This window comes from Ursus arctos, unplaced genomic scaffold, assembly GCF_023065955.2.
Source record: "Ursus arctos isolate Adak ecotype North America unplaced genomic scaffold, UrsArc2.0 scaffold_8, whole genome shotgun sequence".
NCBI lineage: Eukaryota > Metazoa > Chordata > Mammalia > Carnivora > Ursidae > Ursus > Ursus arctos.
Genome location: NW_026623100.1, coordinates 12209652 through 12233614, shown reverse-complemented (window position 1 = coordinate 12233614; position 23963 = coordinate 12209652). Strand labels below are relative to the sequence as shown.

Sequence of the window (23963 nt, the reverse complement as noted above, 5' to 3'; positions counted from 1 at the left end):
ACCAGTGTGCAGTTGGGCTGATTTAGTTTGACAGGTCCTGTGCTCGGCCTATGTCGGGGGGCACAGTATGTTAGAAGAAAGGGTAAAAGGATCTACTGCACAATGTCACCTTTCTGAAAACAGAACTCAAAAGTACAGCCAAAAGAGCCTTCTTGGAAGCCTCAGCCCCCTCCCAACCAACGCAAGATTCAAGGTCCGGCTACATCACGTGTGCGGCTGGGACAGTCACTCCTTCACCAGCCAACCCACCCCCCAATGGCGCTGATCCTTTGAAAAATCAGTGTGTGCTTCCTTGTCGTCATCACCCTTGGGCAGTAGTTCTAAGTTCATGTTCTTTCCTCTAGGTCAAGAGTGAGTACGTCTACTCCTTTCACAGTTATTTGAAAGCAGCACATACATCCCTCTCCAGCCCGCTCTTCTCCAGGATCCGGACTCTGCAGTTTCACCTGTAGTCTTCATGGATGGCTCCTTGTGATGGGAGTTGGAGGGGCATCTAGCCCCCCGGAACCTTGAGGCCCGGGGTTGTTAAATCAAGGATTTGATGTGGAAAGGCAGGGGACCAACGGAGGGAGGGAAGGGACCAGCCAGCCAGCAGGGAGCATAAAAATACTTCAAGAGAATGCAGTTTTACCACTTAACATTAAGAAGGACAAGAACATAGGGGCGCCTGGGTGGCTCAGTCGTTAAGTCGTTAAGCATCTGCCTTCGGATCAGGGCATGACCTGGGATCGAGCCCCACATCAGGCTCCTCCGCTGGGAGCCTGCTTCTTCCTCTCCCACTCCCCCTGCGTGTGTTCCCTCTCTCGTTGACTGTCTCTCTCTCTCAAATAAATAAATAAAATCTTAAAAAAAAAAAAAAAGGACAAGAACATAGATGAGATAAAAATAAATTCAGAAGAAGTTTTAAAAGAAGGCTCAGAGGAAAAGAAAAGAAGTATGGAAGGAAAGGTGGCATCACGGTTTTAAAGGGAAAGCACATCCTCGTTAACAAAAGGGTGTGTAAAGGAACGAAATGGTTATGACAGAACAAAATCTTTAAAAAATAAGAATAATTAGGGAATATTCAGGTAATAAAATAACAATCAGTTAAATCAAAAGACTTTTTAAGAGACTTTAAACACTGTAAGGCTAGAAGGTGATGCTAGAGGCAACAGGACAGTCAAGGGCCAGAAGCACCAGGCAGGGCCGGGTGGGGAGTCTCCCGGGCTTCAGCGAAGTCTGGGGTCACCGCAGGCCACCCCTGCAAGCGGGGATGCCTCTGACGAGCCCCCCATGCCTTATGTCAGAGCCTCCAGGAAATGCCCGTCCTCAAATCGCTGCCGGGGAAAGGCATTCAGTGGGGGCTCCCCTGGAACTGGAGAAGAAGCACCTGCCCCCCCAGCCCCAGTCAACCCGGCCCCTCGGCCACTGCCCGCGGGAGGTGGATTCTAGAGCCCTCGTGCCCATGGACTGCCACCTCAGACGCCCTCTTTAAAGGTGATTCCACTCGGCTGCAAAACTTCACACGTATATAAAATAGAGAATACAGATCTTCTATGTTCTATATAGCATTATATTAAATAACATCATAAATGATATATCACATTATATCTTATATATAATATAAATCATTATATACATGATTGTATATATTTTCTAGATAGGTATCTACCCCGTGGGCCAGCAGTCCCACATCTAGAATCTACGTCGAAGATACACTGGCCAAAAATTCAAAGCAATGTGAACAAGGTCTTCATTGCAGCGCTAGCTCTGCCACCAGAAGACTGAAAACCATCCAAGCGTTCATCAGTGGAGGAGCGGTTCGCCCCCATGAGCAGAGCACCGCACTGCCGTACTGAGGAAGGAGGGAGACTTCGATCTGCAACATTGAAATGATCTTCAGGGTATACTGTTAGAGGGGTGCCTGGCTGGCTCAGTCGGTGGAGCATGGGACTCTCAGTCGCAAGGTCTTGAGTTCAAGCCCCACGTTGGGTATGGAGCCTACTTAAAATAAAAAAATTCAAAAAAAAAGAATATACTGTTAGTGAAATCAGTGAGGAATAGGACAGCTTTTGAACAAGAAGGAAAGAAAGTGGAACACAAACATAAGTGCATATTTGCCTATATTTTTTAAGAGAAACCATTAAAGGATAACCAAAAAAGTAATTTTTAAACTACTTCCTATAGAGAGAAGGAGGAAATAGGATTCAGGGACAAGGATATAAACTGGACTTCTCCAAATAAACCTTGTTTTATAGTTTTGGCTTTGGAAGCACGTAAATTTTTTTAGATAAAGAAATGAAAAAGAAAAAGAAAAGAATCCCTAAAAATGTAAAACAAACTGAATCAAATGGCCCTCCCTGTTTCTCAAGTTGGTAACATGGCCATAACAGAAAAACTACGCTGACTTTAAAATCCAGTGCTTTGAATACTGCATTTGGAATATAAATTAAGGACAAAAGGAATCACAAAGAAATCTTAAACTTCAATCAATAATCTTATTGTTAGAAATAATATTGATAATTTTTTTTTTTTTTGAGAGAGAGAGAGCGTGCAATGAGGGGGGGTGGGAGGGGCAGAGGGTGAAGGAGAGAGGGAATCTTAAGCAGGCTCCATGCCCAGCGTGGCGCCCGATGCGGGGCTCCATCTCACAACCCTGAGATCATGACCTGAGCTGAAATCAGGAGTTGGGTATTTAACCAACCGAGCCTTCGATGCGCCCTGATAATACTATTTTGAAACTATTGTGTGTCTGTGTATAGTAGGATGAAACAAATAAGTAAATTAATTACGTAAGAGTTTAAAGAACTAATATTTTCAGAACAAGAAAAAAGACATCCAAATAGAAAATCTAATGGCATAAATATTGTAATTTTAAATTTGAAATGGAACTATCACTCTAAACTCAACTTTATTTTTTCCCTTTTTAAAAAGTATGCAATTCCTAGTTTTGTCCTCTGAAAAGGCTTTGAAATATGGTAACCATAGAGTAGCAACAATCGATTCTAACACACAGATTGTGGTCTCCTAAATAACAACATTTCCCAGCAAAAAGAACCAGACTCCTAGGAGAAATGGCCGATTCCAGGACTGAAGAAAGAAAACTACAAACTGCATTCTGGAATATCTTTGTCATGCGGGAATAAGAAGACTATCAAAGATCCAGGATTATGCCAAAAAGACCCAGGAGCCAACTTGATGGCACTTTCTCTGGGCAAACATGAGACAGATTGAGCATCAAGAGTGATAGCAGGGCCTTGAATCATGAGAACATAACAGTCCTAAACACCGATGCAGCCAATAACAGGGCTACAAACTACATGAAGCAGGAAAAGGCAGAACGAAAAGGAGAAATAGAAAATCTATGAGTGTAGTTGGTTATTTTCATACTCTTCTCCCAATGGCAGAACAAGTAGAGAGAAAACTCAAAGCTATCAAGCCTTGAGCAACACTAGAAACCAACTTGATATCATTGGCACTGACAGAGCACTCTGCCCGACACAGCACAATACACATTCTCGTCACATACAGCTAAATTAAACGAGAAGCAGGAAAGCATTAGAGAAAGGGAAATGAAACTGAAATGAAATGAAACTGAAAACTGGATATTTGAAAAAGACAAATGAAAGTGAAAAATCTCTTATCAGACTGATCAGCAAGAGAAAGAAAAAGAAACAAACTGCCAATATCAGACATTTGCAAGGACATCCCCACGGATCCTAAAGACAAGAAGGGAATATTATGTATAACGTTAGGCCAATAAATGGAACAAATTTAATGAAAAAGACAAATTTCTTGAAAAACACAAAATACCAAAGCTCACTCAAGAATAGGTCACTTGAATAGCCTCATATCTACTAAATAAATTGAATTTATAGGGTTAAAAGGAAAAAAACCTTCCCACAAAGAAAACGGCAGATCCACAGGCTTCACCAGTGACTTCTGCCAAATAGTTAACACAGAAATAATACAGGACTTACACCCTGGAAACTACAAGACATTGTTGAGAGAAATTCAAGGCCTAGGGGCGCCTGGGTGGCACAGTTGGTTAAGCATCCAGCTCTTGGTTTCAGCTCAGATCATGATCTCAGGGTCATGAGATAGAACCCTGTGTGGGGCTCCACACTCAGCGTGGAGTTTGCTTGAGTTTCTCTCTCCCCCTCCCTCTGCACCTTCCCCAACTCTCTCAATCTCTCTCAAATAAACAAATAAATCTGAAAGAAAGGAAGGAAGGAAGAAAGAAGTTAAAAGCCTAAATAAGTGGAGAGATGTACCTTATTTATGGAATCCAAAGACTCAATATTGTTAAGTGGACAATTCTCAAGCTGATGAACAAAGTCAATGGAATTCTTGTAGAAATCCTAGGACGTTTTCATAGAAAATTGCAAGCTGATCCTAAAGTTTATATGGAAAGGTAAAGGACCTAGAATGGTCTAAACAGTTTTAAAAAAGAACAAAATTGGAGGACTTACGCTATCTGGTTTCCAAACTTATAGTAACCCATAGCATCGGCATAACATCACACTGACATGCAGGTCAATAGAATAGAATGATAGTCCCCCAAAAGACCAACACGTTTTTATGGTCAATTCATTTTTGACAAGGTGTCAAAGCAATTGAATCAGGAAAGGATAATATATTATATATTATAATACATTATGCTATAATATAATGTTATATACATATATTATATATATTTTATAAATATATCAATAAATGGTGCCAGAATTGAATATCCATACACCCACACATACACACACAAATTAGCCCTCTACTTATATCAATTAACTCCTAAATGTAAGAGCTAAAACATAGAATAAAATCTTGGTGACCTCAGGTTAGGCAAAGATTTCTTAGATATGATACCAAAATTGCCATCCATAATAGAAAAAAACTGAGAGATTGAATTTCATCGAAATTTTAAAAGTTTGCTCTTGAAGAGACTCTGTTAAGAAAATGAAAATCCAGGCAGGTGGCTGGCTCAGTCAGGAGAGCATGTGACTCTTGACCTCAGGGTGTAGAGTTCAAGCCCCGTCTTGGGCAAGGAGCCAATTTTTTTACAAAATTAGAAAAAAACCGAGCCACAAACTAGGAGAAACTATTTACAAAGCATATATCCAATAAAGGAATTATATCTGCAACTCAAAAATGAGAAGACAGGGGTGCCCGGTGGCTTAGTTGGTTAAGCATCCAACTCTTGATTTCGACTCAGGTCATGATCTCAGGGTTGTGAGATCGAGCCCTGTGTCCGGCTCTACTCATCATGAAGTCTCACTGAGATTCTCTCTCCCTCTCCCTTTGCTCCTCCCCCACCCCAGCTCTTACGCACAGGGGCACACTCTGTCTCTCTCTAAAAAAAGAAATAAACAAAAATAATGAAGAGACAAACAACCCACGCACACATCAAAAAAAAGGGCAAAAGATTTGAATGGACAATTCACCAGAGAAGATATATGAATGTCTAATGAGCACTCAAAAGGCTACTGAACAGCATTATGTAGTTCATTGTATATAAACTATTGCTCAAAAAAAAAAAAAACAAAAAAAAACCCTGTAGGGGCGCCTGGGTGGCGCAGTCGTTAAGCGTTAAGTCTTTAAGCCTGAGCCTTCGGTTCAGGGCGTGATCCCGGCGTTACTGGATCGAGCCCCACGTCAGGCTCCTCTGCTATGAGCCTGCTTCTTCCTCTCCCACTCCCCCTGCTTGTGTTCCCTCTCTCGCTGGCTGTCTCTCTCTGTCAAATAAAGAAATAAAATCTTTGAAAACAAACAAACAAATAAACAACAAAAAACTAATTTGGTCACCTTTGGGAATTGTGAGGGTATCAACTCATCATTCTTAAAGATCAGAAGAAAAAGGAAAAGAATCAAACAATATTATCCAGGCTTTTCTAAAGTGGATTGTGCTTGAGGAAAACCAAACAGTCAACAGGAAAAAAAAGGGTTCGTTTTTTTTTTTTTTTCTTAGAATCACAGTCATAAATGCAGAACGAATAATAGAATTAGAAAATCACTATTGTGCAATCCTTAATAAAATAATAAATATAGACAAAGAGCATCCACGGCTGCTGAAACCATTAGGTTAGAGGCTGACGCGGAATTTAATAATGGATGGATTCGGTTGACCACATCTGAAGTCACCAATAAAATCAACATCATGAAGTGTGGAACGTTATGTACTTTCTCCTGTGATGCAATAGCACATAGTACCACCTAGAATATAATTTTGCAAAAAGAAAAAAGTTGAATCAATATTATCAAGCTTCTAGAGCATATCATCGGGAGGGATCGAAGAGCTTGTTATAGGGTGTCTCGAGGGTGTATTTGGCCAAAATCTGTGGGAAATTCTGCAGATCAACAAATATATATCATAAAAGGGAGTCGGGAGAGAGGGGATTGGTATACATTAAGAGAAACTTAAAAGACATGTTGGTCAAATGCAATGGGTGGATTTTGCTTGGATCTTGAGTCAAGCAAACCAACTGCAAAAATACCTTTCAGGGGTAAGAGTGGAAATTTGAACACGGACTAGGAATTAGCTGCTGCAGGGGCATTATTATTATTAATCTTACAAGGTGTAATAATGATACCGTGATTATGTTTTTTTTTAAAGTGGTCAGCTGTTGGGTTTACATACTGAAGTGTTCATAAGATAAATTAAGCCATATCTGGAGTATCCTTTAAAATACGCCAGCGACCCCAGTGCAGGGGTAGGGGAAAATATTGTGGAAATGCATAGATAAAACGGTGTTGACATGTCTTGGAAGTAATAATGGATGGATATGCGGGATGGGGGTAAATATACGATCCCCCTTACTTTGGGATATAGCTTCCATAATAAAGAACTGGGGTTTTGTTCTGTTGAATTTTAAATAGGCTGTATCCATACAGATCCCAGCTCTCAGGCTGAGGTCTGACCTACTGAGAGGTCAACAGAAGTATTCCCTCCCTGATCCACACGGAGACCACATGCTCAGTGTCTGTGGGGTGCACAGGAGAGAAACGAGTCAGGGGTTAAGAAAACAGCAAGGCAAGCAGGTGAAAGGAGGGGCAGCTGGTACCTACCTCTGTGCTGTGGATTCATGGAGTGTGAGGGGACCCTAGCGAACCAAAGATCACATGCCCAATCCAAAGGGGGCAACTAATGTTGCCACGTGGGAATAAGGGCCCCAGATGGCCAACTTCTCTGATTTTTCATGTGAAAGCTGAAATCTGGACATTTCAGTAAAATCTACCAAGACATAGGCAAATGATTAAAAATGTTTCAAAGGCCTAGCCAGTCAGTGCTAGCAAGCCGAACAAAACCTGCAGGAGGCTAGATTTGTTCCACGGACTGCTGTTTTGTGATCTCTGACACTACACCATGTAATAATGCATTATACAGTGCTGTGATGCATGAATCATTGTTGACATTTTTACCAGTTGGGTCACACGCTGGGACAAGTGAGGTTGCATACATCTGAAACCCCCAGATCCTTTACATGCAAACAGCTGTCAAGCCAGGCATCCCCCACACTGAACTCTGAACTGAACACAGGCACAATTATCTCTGTCAAATTGCATATTGTCATTTGTCAGAAACATTTGTCTCTGGATTGTCTCTACTTGTCCTCCAAATTCTATTGAATTTGCACTCCCGTCCAGCTTTGTATCGTGCACAATAAGCCTGTCTTCATCCAAAGTAACTACAAAGCTAATGTCAGCCTGGAGTATGTCAGGCTTCTCTCCCGCTAGAGATCTCCAACTGTTCACCCATAACTTCACCCTCCCTTCCAAGTTCATCCACCTCGTATTTACCCATCTGCCTCCTTAAAGCCACCCTACATCATACACAGGCCTAATCCACCAATCCTGGCGTTAATAATGCCACCTCCTCCCATCTGCATAGTACTGTGTGGTTTTTAAAGCATTTTCCCATAATATGTGACTTGATCTTTGTCACCTCTCACAGTTTTTAAAAACCAAATCAATGTCACATTAAGACATTGGACTACCAATCTGCCAATAGTCTGTTTGTGTATTACCCACTACTAATTTCCTAGCAGGGGATTTCTAGAGTTAATCTCTAGGGCAACTCATTTCACTTCCTGCCCTCCCACCTCACCATTTAACCAGAAAAATAGGCCCCTAAACTTACACCATCACTCCAGCAATACCCCACAGGGACGGAAACCATATTTAAGACAAAGTTCTAGCCATGAGAGTTGACAGGAAGTGAAATGGGTTGCCTTGTGAAGAAAACATATTTCGATACCAAAAATCTTGAAATAAGAGCTGGGGTTTTGTAGAAGGGATTCTGACATGGATGTAAAGCTGGGCAGAATGATCTTACATTCATTTATTTCTGTCCATGTGGGGAACCTGCTCTGGGCTCAGCTCTCAGAAGTTTCCGACCAGTTCTTGCAGCGAGTACCCTTGGACAGTCAGAAACATTCACTTGGCAAGTCTGATCGTGTTCATGCTTTGTGATTTTTAAAATTACTTTCCTTTTAAAAAAAGTTTTCGGCAAATTTTCTTTTTAAAATGCGAATAAAGAGAATCCATACAATGGAATATTAATCAGCCATAAAAAGAAATCGGGTACTGATACAGGGTAGGACATGGGTGAATCTTGAAAGCATTAAGGGAAAGAAGCCAGTCACAAAAGACCACAGGGTCTATGATTCAGTTCATATGAAAGTCCCCAGTAGGGAAATGTATAGAGACAGAAAGTAGATTAGTGGTTGCTTAGAGCTGGACTGGGTAGCTAGGGCGGTGACAGCTAGAGGATATGGGGTTTCTTCCTGAGGTGCTGAAAATGTTTTAAAATTGAACCTAGTGATGGTTACACACCTCGGTGAATATACTAAAATCCATTGAATCGTACACTTTAAAATGGTATGTGAATTATTTCTTAAAACTTTTTTTTAACTTAGGAAAACCATATTATTATTATTATTATTAATAATAATTATTATTAATGGATAGATACTCGTCTCCAGGCCTAAGCTAGATTTCTCACCATCTGCCGAGGATGAGCCTGTAAGCAAAAGGCTCTCGCTGGGGGAGGGTCTGGCCTCGGGGTAGGTGAGGAGGGCAGACTTCCTCGCATTTCAGTGGCCAAGAGGCTTTCCATCCTCAGTCTGGGGTTGGGGCTAGTAGCCGAGGAGACAGACCAGAGCTCCACCTTCCACCCACTTTCTCCGAGCCTTCTAGGTCTTGCTTCTCAGTGCTCCATCCCAGGATTTAACTACCATCCTGTCCATAAAAACAGCAGAAACCACTCTTTGGGGAGAACGCGTTTGGGACGACTCTCAGCCGACTAAACTTGTTCCCTGCTCCGCCCACACCTCCTGGGGACGTGGGGCACCCATCCACCCTGTGGCAAAGCAGCCCCCACGCTTCAGAGGCGTGTTCCCGTGCAGGCTGCAAAAACCAGATCGCCTATCCCCCGCCCCCCGCCGCTCCCCGGAGGACTTCTGAACCTGGCAATTGCGGCATGAATGAAAGGACAGCCGCCACTCGGACATCACTTAGAAAACGTCTGCTCTGGGGTCCGCCGGCGAATTGGACCACTGCAGCCTGACACCGGGGAGAAAAGGCGCAGAATGGGGAGAGGGAAACGCCCAGCGCACATTTCCCAAACTCTGCACGTCGGCCCAGGGAGGCCTGTGTGTCTGGGGAGGGGAGAAGGGCCCGCGGTCTCCGGGTGTCTGCAGTTCGGAGGGAGGGTAGCAGCTGCTCCACTTTCGCCCTGCGCTGAGCCCCTGGCCCCAACTCCCGGGAGTGGTCGCCCGGCTCGCCACCCCCGACCCACAGAGCGCCGCGCCACGCCCCACCCGGCCCTGGGCTAGGGGCCGTGGAAGGGAAGCCGGACCTCGTCCCGGCGCCGGGAGCTGGGGCACGCCCGGGAGATTTTCGACCTTGATGCCCAGGCGGGGCCCCACCACCGGTGCGGCGCCCCGGGATCTCCCTTCCACACAGCCGGTACTGTGGCCGGGGACTGGATGCCGTTAAAGGAAAGGCCTAGGAAGAGAAGTAGGAGGAAGCAGTATTCAGAGGTCCAGATTCGAGGGGCTGGATGGTGCGTGGGGGCAACAAGTAGCTTGCACAGCGGGTAAGCAGCGCCAGTGCGAGTTGCTTCCTGCCAGCGGCGGAGCGACAAGCGCACGCAGGAATTCAGCCACAGGAATTGAGAACGCTAAAGAGAGACGAACTCGTTCCTTTGGGTAAGGAGATAAAAGGGGGCTGCGGATGTCCAAAAGGGTCATGCTCCAGGTGAGGCTCGAACTCACAACCTCGGCATTGCTCTGCATGTACTGCTGTATAAGTACCGCGCGCTAACCGATTGCGCCACTGGAGCTCCGCTTAGCCGGCCTCGCGATGGCTCTATCAGGGTTCACCCAGGCCCGGTGCGGGCTTCCGCGGAGCATGCGCACTCGCGGCTCGGAGCTGCGCGGGACTGGGTCCGGGCCCCGAGTCGCCTGCAGCTGCGGGCCCTGCGGCCCCCGGTGGCGTGAGCGGGGGGATCCTGCGAGGGTCTCCCCGGAGGATGAAGGGCCGGTTGGCAGGGCCGTGATGGGCAGGCCATTGGGGCGTTGAAAAGAGCGCAGCCCGCCTCGCCGATCAGCGCGGGAGGAGGAGCCTCGGCCGCCGCGTTCGGCGTCCTCCCGGAGTTTTGCCTTCGGGAGCGGGCCCCGCGAGGAATCGGGCCCCGCGAGGAGGCGGGCGGGCGGCGGTGCGGTGGTGACGCGGGCCGAAGGGTGGGGCCGAGCGGGGCGGCCTCGTCTCACCGGCCGCACTTCCCCGCCGACCGCCCCCTGTCCGCGCCCCAGGCCCCGGCCTGGCCTCCCCGCGCTGCCCTGGAAGTCGGCGGAGCTGTCGGGGGGGGCAGCCAGGCGGCGCCTGGGGCAGGGGGTGGACCGAGGGCGGCCTCCGGGACCGGACAGGGCGGGGGCTTCAGTATCAGAGCCTGGTCGGCCCCGGAGGTGCCCCTCGTCCATCCTGAGCGCAGGCACAAGGCGTGTCCCCGAAGTCATGTCAACCACAGGCGTTCCAGGGACATGACGATAGCCTGGGCCTTCCAGAGAGGGCCGACTAAGCCCCGCGTGTTTTGTTGGGCCCCAACATGTTTGTTTAGTTCAATTTTAAAACTAGTTCCTAGTATTTAAAATCAAGAGGTCTCATACAAATATCTGGCTATCCATTCCTTTTTTTTTTTTTTTAAACCAGTCACAGGGCCGAATTATAACTGTCCGGTGCCCTGGCACTTTTGTCTTCGTGGACCCCTTCCTCCATTAAAAATAAAAATAAAAATAAAAATAGTATTTTATTCCTGCAAAATAAAGACAAATATAATCCAGGCTGGATTTATTGTTACAACATGATGATTGTATTTTTTCCTTCTGATTTCAAAAGAATTTAAAATGTGAACATTTTTGCGGGTTCTCGGCACTGTGCCTACTGTACCTAGTTGATAACGCCAAAGGGAACTGCATCCCTACCCCCACCCCCGCACCCCCCTGGGAGGTCAGCGGTGGCCACCTCCACAAAGTCCGCACCACCCTCTCGGTGTCTTCCTCCAAGTTGCCTCTCTCGTCTCCTGGGCCTCTGTGGGGATGTTGGTCACCCCGTTTGGTTGACCAGAGCCAGGAGAGTAAACAACAGAAGACTATGATAATAGATTGGGGGGCCTGGTATGAGCAAGTGGTGGGAGGCAGAAAAAAGATCCTGTATGAGGTCACTTCGATGGTGACTCCCCACGGTAACAGCTTGTGTTTGGGTGACTGTGTCAAACAGTAGGATTGTATGAAGCCTTGAAATTCAAGCAGAATTGATTAGACTGATCAGGCAGACAACCAGGAGACAGTTAACAGTAAGGCAGGGGCCTCCGGAAGGTATTGTTTTTAGGAAGCTCAGTGCCCCGTGCCTACTGGGTTATCCACCCAGAGAAAAGAGGGAAGGGAGACTCTCCAGATAGTTTTGAACTGTAAGAGAGGTAAGTCCAGAGCAAGAGCTCAGAAAGGGGGATGGTCAACACACACACCCCTGCAAGATCCCATCAGGCACCAGGCAGGGGGTGGGATGCAGAGCTGTTTACAATAGGCCAGGATTAGGGCTCCTTGGAGCATGCCTGTCCACGTCCAAGGTACTTGGAGGGCAGGAGAGTGAGACTTCGAAATAAATAAATTGGAACAGGCTGTTAAGGTAATTGCATGGTTTCCCTGAGGTGGGAATACTTTCTTAAGTTTTTAAATTTTATCTGTTTATTTTTAAAGGTTTAATTTTTCTTTCAGATCTTATTTTTAAGTAATCTCTGCACCCAATGTGGGGCTCGAACTCACAACCCCAAGATCAGGACTTGCATGCTGCACCAAGGGAGCTGTCAGATGCCCCAAATTTTTTAATTTTAAATTGAAAGGGGTTAATTTCCTGATGAACAAGAACATAAGTCGTGGACCTATACATAGTGTCTTCTCAAATCCAGTAGCATCTGCAGAGTCTGCTTTCCCTCCAAGTCCCTCAGGTAGAATGCACCTGGTGAACTGGGAGCCCCAAGGTTGGCCCCTGGTGGTCCACTTCACTCTCACTTCTCCCATCCTGGATCTACTCTTTCATTGGTTCAGCAGATATTAACTGATCCCGGTTGCGTGGGAGGGGAAGGCAGAACCTCATACAGACTTTGGGAACTAAAATAGCTTAGTCCCCAAAGAAAGTGGGGCTCTAAAGAAAGGACCTAGTAAAGGCAATGCTGAACCTGGAGGGGGCGGTGTCAGAACTACTTCTACCAGAGAGATGTTTCCAGCAAGAAGTCTCCTAAGACCTTCAAATCAGTTAAACTCATTCAGACTGACTCTGAAGAGCCATGAATTAAGAGTCTGAGCTGTGACCCTCCCTGGCTGTGTGACCTTAAATAAATCTCTTACCCTCTCTGGACCTCAGCTTCTTCATCTATAATCTGAGGGATCTAGAACAAATAAGAGCTTTCTATCCTATCTTGACTGGAGAACTCTTTTTATCATGTATATGCTTGCCAACACCTTGAGATTATTAAATCATGTAATAATTATCACGATGTGTGTAAGTTATTTTAAAAATAAAGTTCTTTTAGATACATATATAACTTTAAAACAATCTCAAGTAATAGCTATAATAAAAAGATTAGTCTCAACCTATTTCCATGTAGTGCAAAATGTTTAATTTATTTATGTAAGGGAAAAGCATGCTTTGTTAATAATTTTTTTAAGTTTTTACTTAAATTCCAGTTAGTTAATATACAGTGTAATATTAGTCTAAATAGAACCTGACTATTGATCAGTGATGCTTTCAAGTAAAGATCAAAAGGGAGAAATGCGAAAAACAGTAACTTGGAAACCTCACTAAAATGGAGTCATGGGATTTCAGTAAGGAGACCTCTCACACCCACCACTCATACTCAGTTGCAGACCCAAAAGGAAGAGAAGGACTTGACCTTACCTGGACTTGACCTTGCCTGTGGATGCTTTCCTCATCCCTCGCCCCCCCAGCTTAGCCAATGAGAAGCCGCCACACTTGGAACTCCCAGTTTACTCCAATGGACTTCTAGTTTGTAACAGCCTTCCCAACTTACTCTTTTTCTCCTTAAAAGAGTGTACCTCTCCGTTGTTCCCCAGACTTGCCTACAGTTTTGTCCCAGCTTGTTTGTTCCAGATTGCTATTCTCTTTTATTCCCGAATAAACCCATCATTTGCTGGTAAAATAAACTGGCAGTTTTCAATTTTTATTTGTAAGGTTAACAACACATGGTTTAGCCATTCTCCTATTAATGGACATCTTGGGTTATTTCCTGCTTGGAGCTTTCATAAATAATGCTGCTAAGAGCATTCCTGTGCGTGGCTTTTCGTTTTCATTCTTTTTGAGTAAATACAGGAGTGAAATTGCTGGATGATAAGGTAGGTTTATGTATAGTTTTTGTAAAAGCATTTTTAAACTTTTTTTAAAGATTGATTTACTTTTTGACACAGAGAGGGAGCACACACAGAGGGAGAGGGAGAAGCAGGCTCCCCACTGAGCAGGGGGCCCTTGCAGGGCTCAATCCCAGGATCCCGGGATCATGACCTGAGCCGAAGGCAGACGCTTAACTGACTGAGCCACCCAGGTGCCCCTTTAAAGGCATTTTTTATAGCAAAACTTATAAACATAAAATTTGCCATTTTAGCCATTTTAAGTGCACAATTCAGTGGCATCAAATATATTTACATTGTTATGCAACCATCACCACCAGCCATCTCCAGAAATTTTTCATTATCCCAAACCGAAAATCTGTGCCTGTTAAAAAAAGAATTTCTCTTCCCCCTCCCCACAGCTCCTAGTAACCACTATTCTACCTCCTATCTCTACAAACTTGACTATTCTAGGTACCTCATAAGTGGAACAATACAATATTTGTCCTTTTGTGTCTGGCTTATTTCAGTTAGCCTAATATTTTCAAGGTTTATCCATATTACAGCATGTGTCAAAATTTCATTCCTTATGTTAGTATAATATTCCATCATATATGTATATATGCATATTATGCATGAATCATGAATGCATATTATGCATGCATATCATACATGAATAAACAAAATGTGCATAGATATCATATGTAGATATCATATGTAGATATAGATATCATATAGATAGATATATATCTATGGCCACATTTTGTTTATTCATTCATCAGTCAATACACACTTAGGTTGATTCCACCTTTGGGCTGCTGCGAATAATGCTACTATGAACAGAGAGTTCCTGCTTTCACTTCTGGATCTAAACCCAGAAGTGGAATTGCTGGATTATATGATAATTCTGTTTAACTTTTTTTTAACATTTTATTTATTTATTTCAGAGAGAGAGAGCGCAAGCACGAGCACGGGGAGGGGCAGAGGGAGAAGCAGACACCCCACTGAGCATGGAGCCACCTGCGGGGCTCGATCCTGGGACTCGATCCTGAGATCATGACCCGAGCTGAAGGCAGACGCCTAACTGACTGAGCCACCCAGGTGCCCCAATTCTGTTGAATTTTTTGAGAAACTACCATACTGTTTTTCTCAGCAGCTGCACCATTAACATTCCCACTAGCAATGTACAAGAGTTCCAATTTCTCCACAGCTTCGCCAATACAGATTTTCTGTTTGGGTGTTTTTTAGTAACAGCTATTCTAAGGCATGAACTAGTACCTCATGTGGTTTTGATCCGCTTTTCCTTATTAGTGGTGTTGAGCGACTTTTCACATGCTGCCTGGCCATTTGTGTGTTCTTGGAGAAATGTCTTTAAATCCTCTGCCCCTTTCTTAATTAGATTTGTTTAGTGTCTTGCTGTTGTTTTAGGAATTCTTTATATATTCTGGGTATTAATCCCTTACTAGATCTATGATGTGCAAATATTTTCTCCTGTTTTGTGGGTTGCCTTTTCACTCTCTTGATAGTGAGCTTTGATGTGCAAAAGTTTTTAACTTTGATGAAGTTCTATATTTTATAAGAAACTGCTAACCCCTTATTTCCAAAGTAGTTGTGCCATTGTACACTCCCACCAGCGGCGTTGAGCATTCCAACTGCTCTACATCCTTGTTAACGCTTGATATTGTCAGTCTTTAATTGTATTCATTCTACCAGGTATGCAATAGTATCTCCTTGTGGATTTAATTTGTATATCCTTGATTACGAATGGTGTTGAGCATTTTTGATGTACCTCTTGGCCATTTTGTATATCTTTGTGAAATATTTGTTCAAATCTTTCACCCATTATTTTGTTGGCTTTTTTTTGGGGGGGGGTCTTTTCTATTAAGTTGTAGAAGTGACTGATATTTCTCAGTTTCTTCATCTGCAGGTAGCAGGTATGAATTCCTCCAGGACACATGGACTACAAGAAATGCCTAGGTTGATGGGGCGCCTGGGTGGCACAGCGGTTAAGCGTCTGCCTTCGGCTCAGGGCGTGATCCCGGCGTTCTGGGATCGAGCCCCACATCAGGCTCCTCCGCTGGGAGCCTGCTTCTTCCTCTCCCACTCCCCCTGCGTGTGTTCCCTCTCTCGCTGGCTGTCTCTGTCAAATAAATAAAATAAAAAATCTTTTAAAAAAATGCCTAGGTTGGCCACCGTCCACAGTGCTCTGGATTTATAAGAACCCCACTCTCATCCAAGGCATGTAGGATCCATGTCAGGAAATTAAGAGAATGCCACATGATGTTGGGGGCTAGAGGGGTGAGGTGGTGGCGTGTGTCTACCAGTGATTTGAAGGGAGGGAGCATCCAGTGGCCGCTGGCAAAGAGAAGCTGTAGAGTATCTCCATGGGAGAAAGGAAGGAGGAAAGAGTAGGGGAGAGCCCACTGGCCCTGGAGCCAGAGAAAATGGAAATGGAGCAGATATATAAGCTAAACTGAAAGCAGAGCTAGCCTATGAATGTCTCTCCAAGGACCTTCCACCTGTGAGGTGACACAGACATAAGCTTCCTGTTCTATTGCAGAGACCCCTGGAAACCAAACAGTAACCACAGTGCAGATGAAGGGCTTTCTCCTCGGCTGCCCTAACGTGCCCTGCCCTGTCTAGAAGGGTCTCAGCTGAGGTCACAGACTGCTCCATCCCATGGCCAACAGCCAAATGGGATCACATTAGAGAGGCAATATATGGGAGGGCCAACCACTTTTGGTATTTGATGCCCTGATCTTAAGACCTAACACTCCTTGGTTGCAAATCACAACCATAAACAAACAAACAAAAACAAAACAAAACAAAACACCTTTTTTTTTTTTTTAAGAGAGAGAGGGAGAAGGCGGAGAGGGGCAGAGGGAGAGGGAGAGAGTCTGAAGCAGGCTCCACACAATGCAGAGCCCACAACAGGGCTCGATCTCATGACCCTGAGATGGGTCAAAGTCAAGAGCTGGAACCTAACCAACTGAGCCACCCAGGGTGCCCCAACAAATCTTTTAATATATAAAATTAAGCATATAAAAATATACCAGTCAGGAGACAGAAACCAGGCCAGTTATTTAACAAAGAGTCTACTACAGAGAACTGTTAGCTAAGTTTAAAGTTAACTAGGTAACTGAAAAGCCAAAAAGAGAGTTCTGGAGTAGCAGATACCATAGCAGCTGGAAGAAGCAGCTACCACCCCTAGGACTGAGGACAACCAAAGAAGGAACAATTACTAAAACTTGGAAGGTAAGTAAAGACCTGTGCAGAATTGAAACTCTGGCCTCCAAGGGGGCGCACCAGCTTCTCGTGTTGGTATCTCTCATGGGGTTGCTTTAAAGCTGATTCTGCAAGAACAGGGAAACTGCAAGTTGCAGAGGACAGGACAGGGAAGCTTAGGGAAGGACCCAAGGTGTGGAGCTCAGGAAGCACAGGTAGGCAGGGCACCGACAGAAAGCAATCAGGGAGGAGCCAGCCTCCCCTAGCCCGCTTCCCCCATCCCCAAGTTTGCAGTCTCCCTCCCTTACCTCCATCTGGCAGGGCCTAACAGAACCAGCTGGGAAGTATCAATGGGGTTTGCAGCATCCCAGCCCCTGCATCATAACGCAGAATATAAACCATGGGTTTGGAGCCGAGAGACAATAACTTAATATCTGGCACAAAGCGCTTCATATCACACAGAATGGAGTAACCCTACAGGCAAACAGGAACGTTTTGAGAACAACCTACCCATCCTCTGTTCACCCAGAAAGACGAGGGTTATCTGAAAAGCAGAACAGACCAAAGGTCCGAGTGTCTCCCATATTGGTTTTCCTTTCATGACTCCCTTTGGTGGTTCTAGTTCAGTGGTTTCCAAGCTTTTATGTCTAAGAATTACTGCATACTGTGCTTTATAAGGGATATAAAGAATGTTCTAATTTGATTTTAACTATATGCAACTTTTGCCTTACTAGCTTTAGAACCAAATTCCCTCAACATCACTGTACCCCAGCCCCACTGGAGTGGATCGGAGGCAGAACTCTTTAAGAAGAAACACTGTATAGGACACCCAGGTGGCTCAGTTGGTTAAGTGTCTGCCTTCAGCTCAGGTCACGATCTCAGGGTCCTGGGATGGAGTCCCGCATCCAGCTCCCTGCTGAGCAAGGAGTCTGCTTCTCCCTCTGCCTCTCCCTCCCCCGTTCATGCACGCTCTCTCTCAGATAAATAAATAAAATCTTCAAAAGAAAGAAACACTGCATACAGTGGGGGAGAAGCACAGGCCTTGATGCCAGTTGGGTTTCTGCTTCTACACCTTTGGGGGCGCCCTAACCTGCCCTTTGGGGGAGCTAGTTAATACTCTCAGCTGCAGTTTCAATTTTCTAACCTGTAAACGGAGAAGCAGCTACCTGAGGAAGGAGACAAGGTCCTGCGTCAACTTCTGTCAAATCAGATCCCCAAAGGTGGGGGGCAGAGGAATGTGCCTCACAGGAATGTGCCTCACAGGAATGAGGAGTGAATGGTCATTGTGTTAAACCACTAACTTTGGGGTGGGCTTTTCCTGTTACAGCAGCTAATATTACTATCACTGATACAGAGTTCACATCTTACAACAGTTTCCTCGAAGAAATAAGGGTGAGCATCACGTCCATGAAATGAAGACAGCCAGTTGTAGGAGGATACCAATTCAAGTATTTGTAAATAAAAATATGAAACCATTGAAACTTAAAACCCAGTAGATGGGCTGAACCGTAGAATACTTTAACTAAACAGAAAACTAGAAGATTAGGCAGAAGAATATTCCCAGAATGCAGGACAAAGGGAGATGGGGAAAGAAAGTTCAACGACATGCAGATAAGATTTAAAAATGCTACCTTCATCAAAAAAAATTTTCAGAAGTTGCTAACAGAGAGAATAGATGCGAAACAATTTTTTATAAAAGCCAAGCATTTCCCAGATCTGAAGAAAGATACACACACATACGAACACAAAGAGTAAGTTTCCAAAAATGTATGGAATACAAGAAGTAATAGCAAGTTAATACATTAGGAAAACATACTAAGACATCTAAGTATTGCCTGTATAAAATTTTTAAATAATAATCTAAACAAAATAAATCAACATGGAAGTTGCCAGTAAGGAATTCCAGAAGGAAGTTAAAGCTTGCCCAGTTTCCTTTGTTCTTACCTTGGGTGCTAGGGGTGGATATAGATGCTGTTTAACAATATACATTATTAGAAATCTACAAATTTCAATAAATGCACATATTTTTTTTTAAAGATTTTATTTATTTATTCGACAGAGATAGAGACAGCCAGCGAGGGAACACAAGCAGGGGGAGTGGGAGAGGAAGAAGCAGGCTCATAGCGGAGGAGCCTGATGTGGGGCTCGATCCCGTAACACCAGGATCACACCCTGAGCCGAAGGCAGACGCTTAACCGCTGTGCCACCCAGGCGCCCCTAAATGCGCGTATTTAAAGAATAACCCCTAGATACATGGGAATAGAATACAGAAGGAGAAATGGATCAAAGAACACTTAATCAAAAAAGCCAGGTGTCGTGGACATGGCTAGCTACCCCCAAGCATCACTTCCTACCGCCCAGTCGTGTGCCAGAGTTTTGTGTGAGAACCCCACCCCTTCCCCATGGCTGCAGATTTAGGGGGAAGCCGACTCCACCTCCACCTTCAAGTATAAATATTAATTTGACTAAATCAGAGTAGCCCACTCCCTTTACCTCAATAACTGTGTGGCCATGTGAGCCTTAGATTGCCAGTAAACACATCTGGTTCTTGCCTGGGGGCAACTTTGACCCCCAGAGACACTGGGCAATGTCTGGAGACATTTTTGATCATCCCAACTGGAGAAGAGCTCTGGCATCTAGGGGAGAGAAACCACGGATGCGCTAAACATCCTACAATGCAAAGGACAGCCCCCCCCCCCCAAAATCAGTCAGGCCAAAATGTCAGTGGTGCCAAGGTCAGGAACCCCTGGCCTAAAGGAAAAGCTATGGATACTTTACATCCCTTGACCCCTCAAAGAAGCAGCGTTGGGATAAAGCTGATGCTGCAGACGGCAGATCTGAAGGATGGGAAGAATCAGGGTCCGTGATGACACCGCTGGTCACAGGCTCATTCTCCCACTGGGTATCCAGTTACACGAGCCTTTAACTTCCTATTGGTTAAACCACTGTTTAACTGGGGTTTCTGTTACTCGCAGCCACAAGCATCCTGATAAACTAGGAAAGAAAGAGAAAAAATAGAAAGAAAAAACAAGGAGGAGGGACGTGCATAGACAGAATAATGCCCCACCCTCCCATCCACTCCCCCTACCAAAGACCTCCACGTCCTAATTCCCAGAATCTGTGACTATGTCACCCTACATGATGAAAGGGGCTTGCGCAGGTATGATTATAGTAAGGGGTTGGAGATGGAGGGACTATCCTGGGTTGTCTGAGTGCGTCCAATGTAATCACTAAGGTTCTTACAAGGGAAAGAGGGAGGCAGGAGGGTCACAGGGAGAGAGGTGTGACAAGGAGAACAGAGGATGAAGTGATGCCCTTTAGCAATGGAGGAAGGCCCTTGCGCCAAGGAATGCAGATGGCTTCTAGCAGCTGCGAAAGGCAAGGAAAAGAGGTTCTCTCCTTGAGCCCCCAGAAAAAAATACAACTCTGACAACACTTTGATTTTAGCCCACAAGACCCATTCAGACTTCTGACGCACAGAACTGTAAGATAATAAGCGTGTCTCGCTGTAAGCCCTGCTAGGTTTGTAGTAATCTGTTTTAGCAGCAATAGGAAACAGCACAGCATGGCAATTAGAAAACAGAAAATAAGACGTCAGGAGTATGTACAAACAAACATGGCAATAATTACACAAACATGAAAGACTTGATCTCCTTTTCAATAACAGAGGCTCTCAGACGAAATTTTTAAACTCCATGGGTGTTTCTGTGCCATGGGTGAGGACACACTCACCTTTGATGGGACGAGTGGCAAAGTCACGCTGCAAGGCATATGGATTCGAGAAGTGAAGTTATTGTGGCATCTTTTTTTTTTTTAAGATTTTACTTTTAAGTTATCTCTACACCCAACATGGGGCTCAAACTCAAAACCCTGAGATCAAGGGTCGCATGCTCTACTGACTGAGCCAGCCAGGCGCCCCGTAGCATCTTTTCGATCAACTTACAATACCTGGAAAATATGCAAACACACAAAGGTATAGCAATATTAGTATCAAATCTGAAGTCAAGGTGAAAAGAAACTAAGAAGAAATGGCTCCTATTGGTCTAGAAACACTACAACAGAAAGGTAAAATAGTCATGAGGCTTTTTACATCTAACAATGTAGATTCAAAATATGTAAAGTAAAATCCACTGAAAGAATAGGGAGAAACTGACCAAAAATTACACTGGAGACTCTAACATATTTCTCTCAGAAACCAAAATATTAAGCAGTTTTTTAAAATAAGGATAACGATGGGGCACCTGGGTGGTTCAGTCAGTTAAACAACCGACTCTTGATTTTGGCTCAGGTCATGATGTCAAGGTCATGAGATCAAGCCCCGCATTGGGCTTCAAGCTGGGTGAAGAGCCTACTTAAGGTTCTCTCTCTCCCTCTCCCTCTGCCCCTGCCACCCTGCTCACTTGATCTCTCTCTCTCAAAAAAAATATAATAATAAAGATAATGATATTTGGGTGTCACAGAAGGTTGATGTCATAGAAACATTTAGAACTGCATTCTGAGAGAAGAACACACATTCACAAAGTCAACCGTAGGCTAAGCTGCAAAGGAAATAGTAACACATCCCTCCACTCAAAAATAATACTCAGACCATCTTCACTCACCATAGTGCAATAAAATTAGAAATGAAAAGAACAATGACAGCCAAACAACCACAAAAAAACCAACAACAAAAATAAACCAACCATATGTCTAGATATTTCAAAACAGATTTCGCAATAACTCAAGAGATAGCAGGCCCAAAGCACAGATTTCCAAGTAACCAATACAGTTCATAACCTAGCCCTCTTATTCATCTAAGCTATCTGTTCTTAAATACTTGCTAAATTACATGAAAGTGTGGGAAATTGGGAGAGCCAGGGAGGCAAAGACAGATAGACCCAGAAGCTTGGGGAAAGGGATAGGCTGGAGCAACTGGTTCTGTCCATTGAGAGACTGTAGGGATCTGACAGTTATCACTAACCACGTTCACCAACGTCTAGAAGCATCTATTGAACTCAGTAACTTGGACAGGGGAGTCACTGCCATCCAGGGGAGGCCTGAGAAAGGTACCAGCAGGCAGGACAGGTTCTAAGGAGCTCTGATCCTAGGGCAGATGCTGTTTGCCTCTGATTCCACAGCTCCTGTGTGCAGAGGGGAGAGGTGGCTACTGCAAGGAGGTAAGGTCTAGAAACTGCGAAGAGCCCACAGCTTCACATGTAGGAGGATTTCAGCTGGCTGTGACCAGACAATGCCAAAACACTGGGATAAATAACGTGCAAACTGTCATTTTTCTGAACATTGGAGTCAGATGGTGCCTGACACTCAAACAAGGAAGATTGCCAATTGAACAGATGTGATTTTTTTATCTTAAACGGTACAAACCAGAGGGCATATTTGACAGTGTGCAGACAGCAGATTATTTAGCCTGTGTTTAGGGTTTATCTGGATAATTCAGACCCCAAACATTCTACTTGTGGCCTTGATGCTTCACGTTATTTGACTACATACATTAAAATACAGGGTAACTATCCCTTCCTTTGTACTATGTTAACAGAACATCTGTGAATTCATTCATGCCTTTATCCACCCTCCTACCCAGCCAGCCAGTTAACAAACATCCAAAACAAACCTAACCTCTCACGGATCCTTGTGGCCTCACGAGCCCCTGTTTACCTCTCCTATGGATTACTTATAGAGACAAAGAATATGGTTTGAGTTGTTTTGGTGCCAAACAATATTACAGAAAGAAATGCTCAGGGGGGAAAAAAGTATAAATAAATAACTTAAAAAGAAAACGAAGGGCTGGGGAAAGAGGGGGAAAGAGGTGCGGGTGGAGAGGAAACAGGAGGGTCCTCCCAGCAGAGGTCGGTGGCAACCTTCTCGCCTCTCTGACTGGGTTCTGATTTGCGCAGGGTTGGTGGGGGAGCGGGCGCAGGGTCTGTGTAGGGGAAGGTGCTGAGAAAACCAGCCCACCGCAGGCAGCAGGGAAGGGGCTAGAAGGGCTGGGAAGGCAGGAGCTAGAGGAGTTGAATTTCTTAAACTCTGTGGTCTGGATTCCGGAGTCGGAGCCTGAGCTGTTTTCCCTCTCCCCACCCCACCCTCCTCCAACACACACGCACATTTTCCCTAAGAATTCTGAGTCCGGAAGGAAGAGAAGAAAGCAGGTGTCGAGCCGTCTTGCCCTCCTCCGCACCCGCATCCGGTTCTCCGATTTCACAGTCGCGCCCCCGAGGGTAACTCAGCTGGAAGCGCGGGCACAGGTGTGTCCGCCCACCCCACCCCCGAACCCCGAGATTCCCGAGGGCTGGGACACCGAGTGCCCGGTTCTTCGTCGGTAAAACTCTCACCGAAGTGTCGTGTGACTTGAGTCTGTCCCTGAGACACGTCAGGAGCTCAGGCAGTGCCGGACGCCTCGTCGGTGCTGTCTGACACCTGCGAACGCAGGCGAGGGCCAGGGGTCCCCGTGGCGCGCCCCGTTCCCCCCCCCCCCCGCCCCAGCTCGCCGCTCTCACCCAGCCTGAGGCGAGGCCAGGCGAGCGGCACTCGCTAAACCTGGGGACCCCGGCCTGACCGCCGGCCTCGTCCGACATTCCCATTTCTCGGATGAGGAAACCGAGGCTTCCATCCAGGGCCGGCACCTCCGTACTCACGTGCTCGGATTTCCACACCCGCCTTCCTCCCATCGCAGTCTGTCTTCGGGGGCCTCCCCGGGGTCCAGGCGCAAAGTCTGGGGACAGGGGACCGCGCACGTTCGCGGGGAGCCCCAGCACGTGAGGGGGGGCTGAGCCCGACCCCGGCGAAAAGCAGGGGCGCTCCCACCCGGCGCCCCGCCTCCTCCGCGCGGAGGCCCTCCGGCTGTGCAGGGGCGGGCGGGCCCGGGAC

General features: G+C 45.5%; 1 non-coding gene across 1 annotated transcript; it reads right to left on the bottom strand.

The window, feature by feature from the left end:
- Positions 1–10225: 10225 nt before the first annotated feature.
- Positions 10226–10318, bottom strand: TRNAI-UAU (transfer RNA isoleucine (anticodon UAU)). The gene is given in 2 exon segments: positions 10226–10261; positions 10281–10318. It is a non-coding gene; the product is annotated as a tRNA-Ile (tRNA).
- Positions 10319–23963: the final 13645 nt, after the last annotated feature.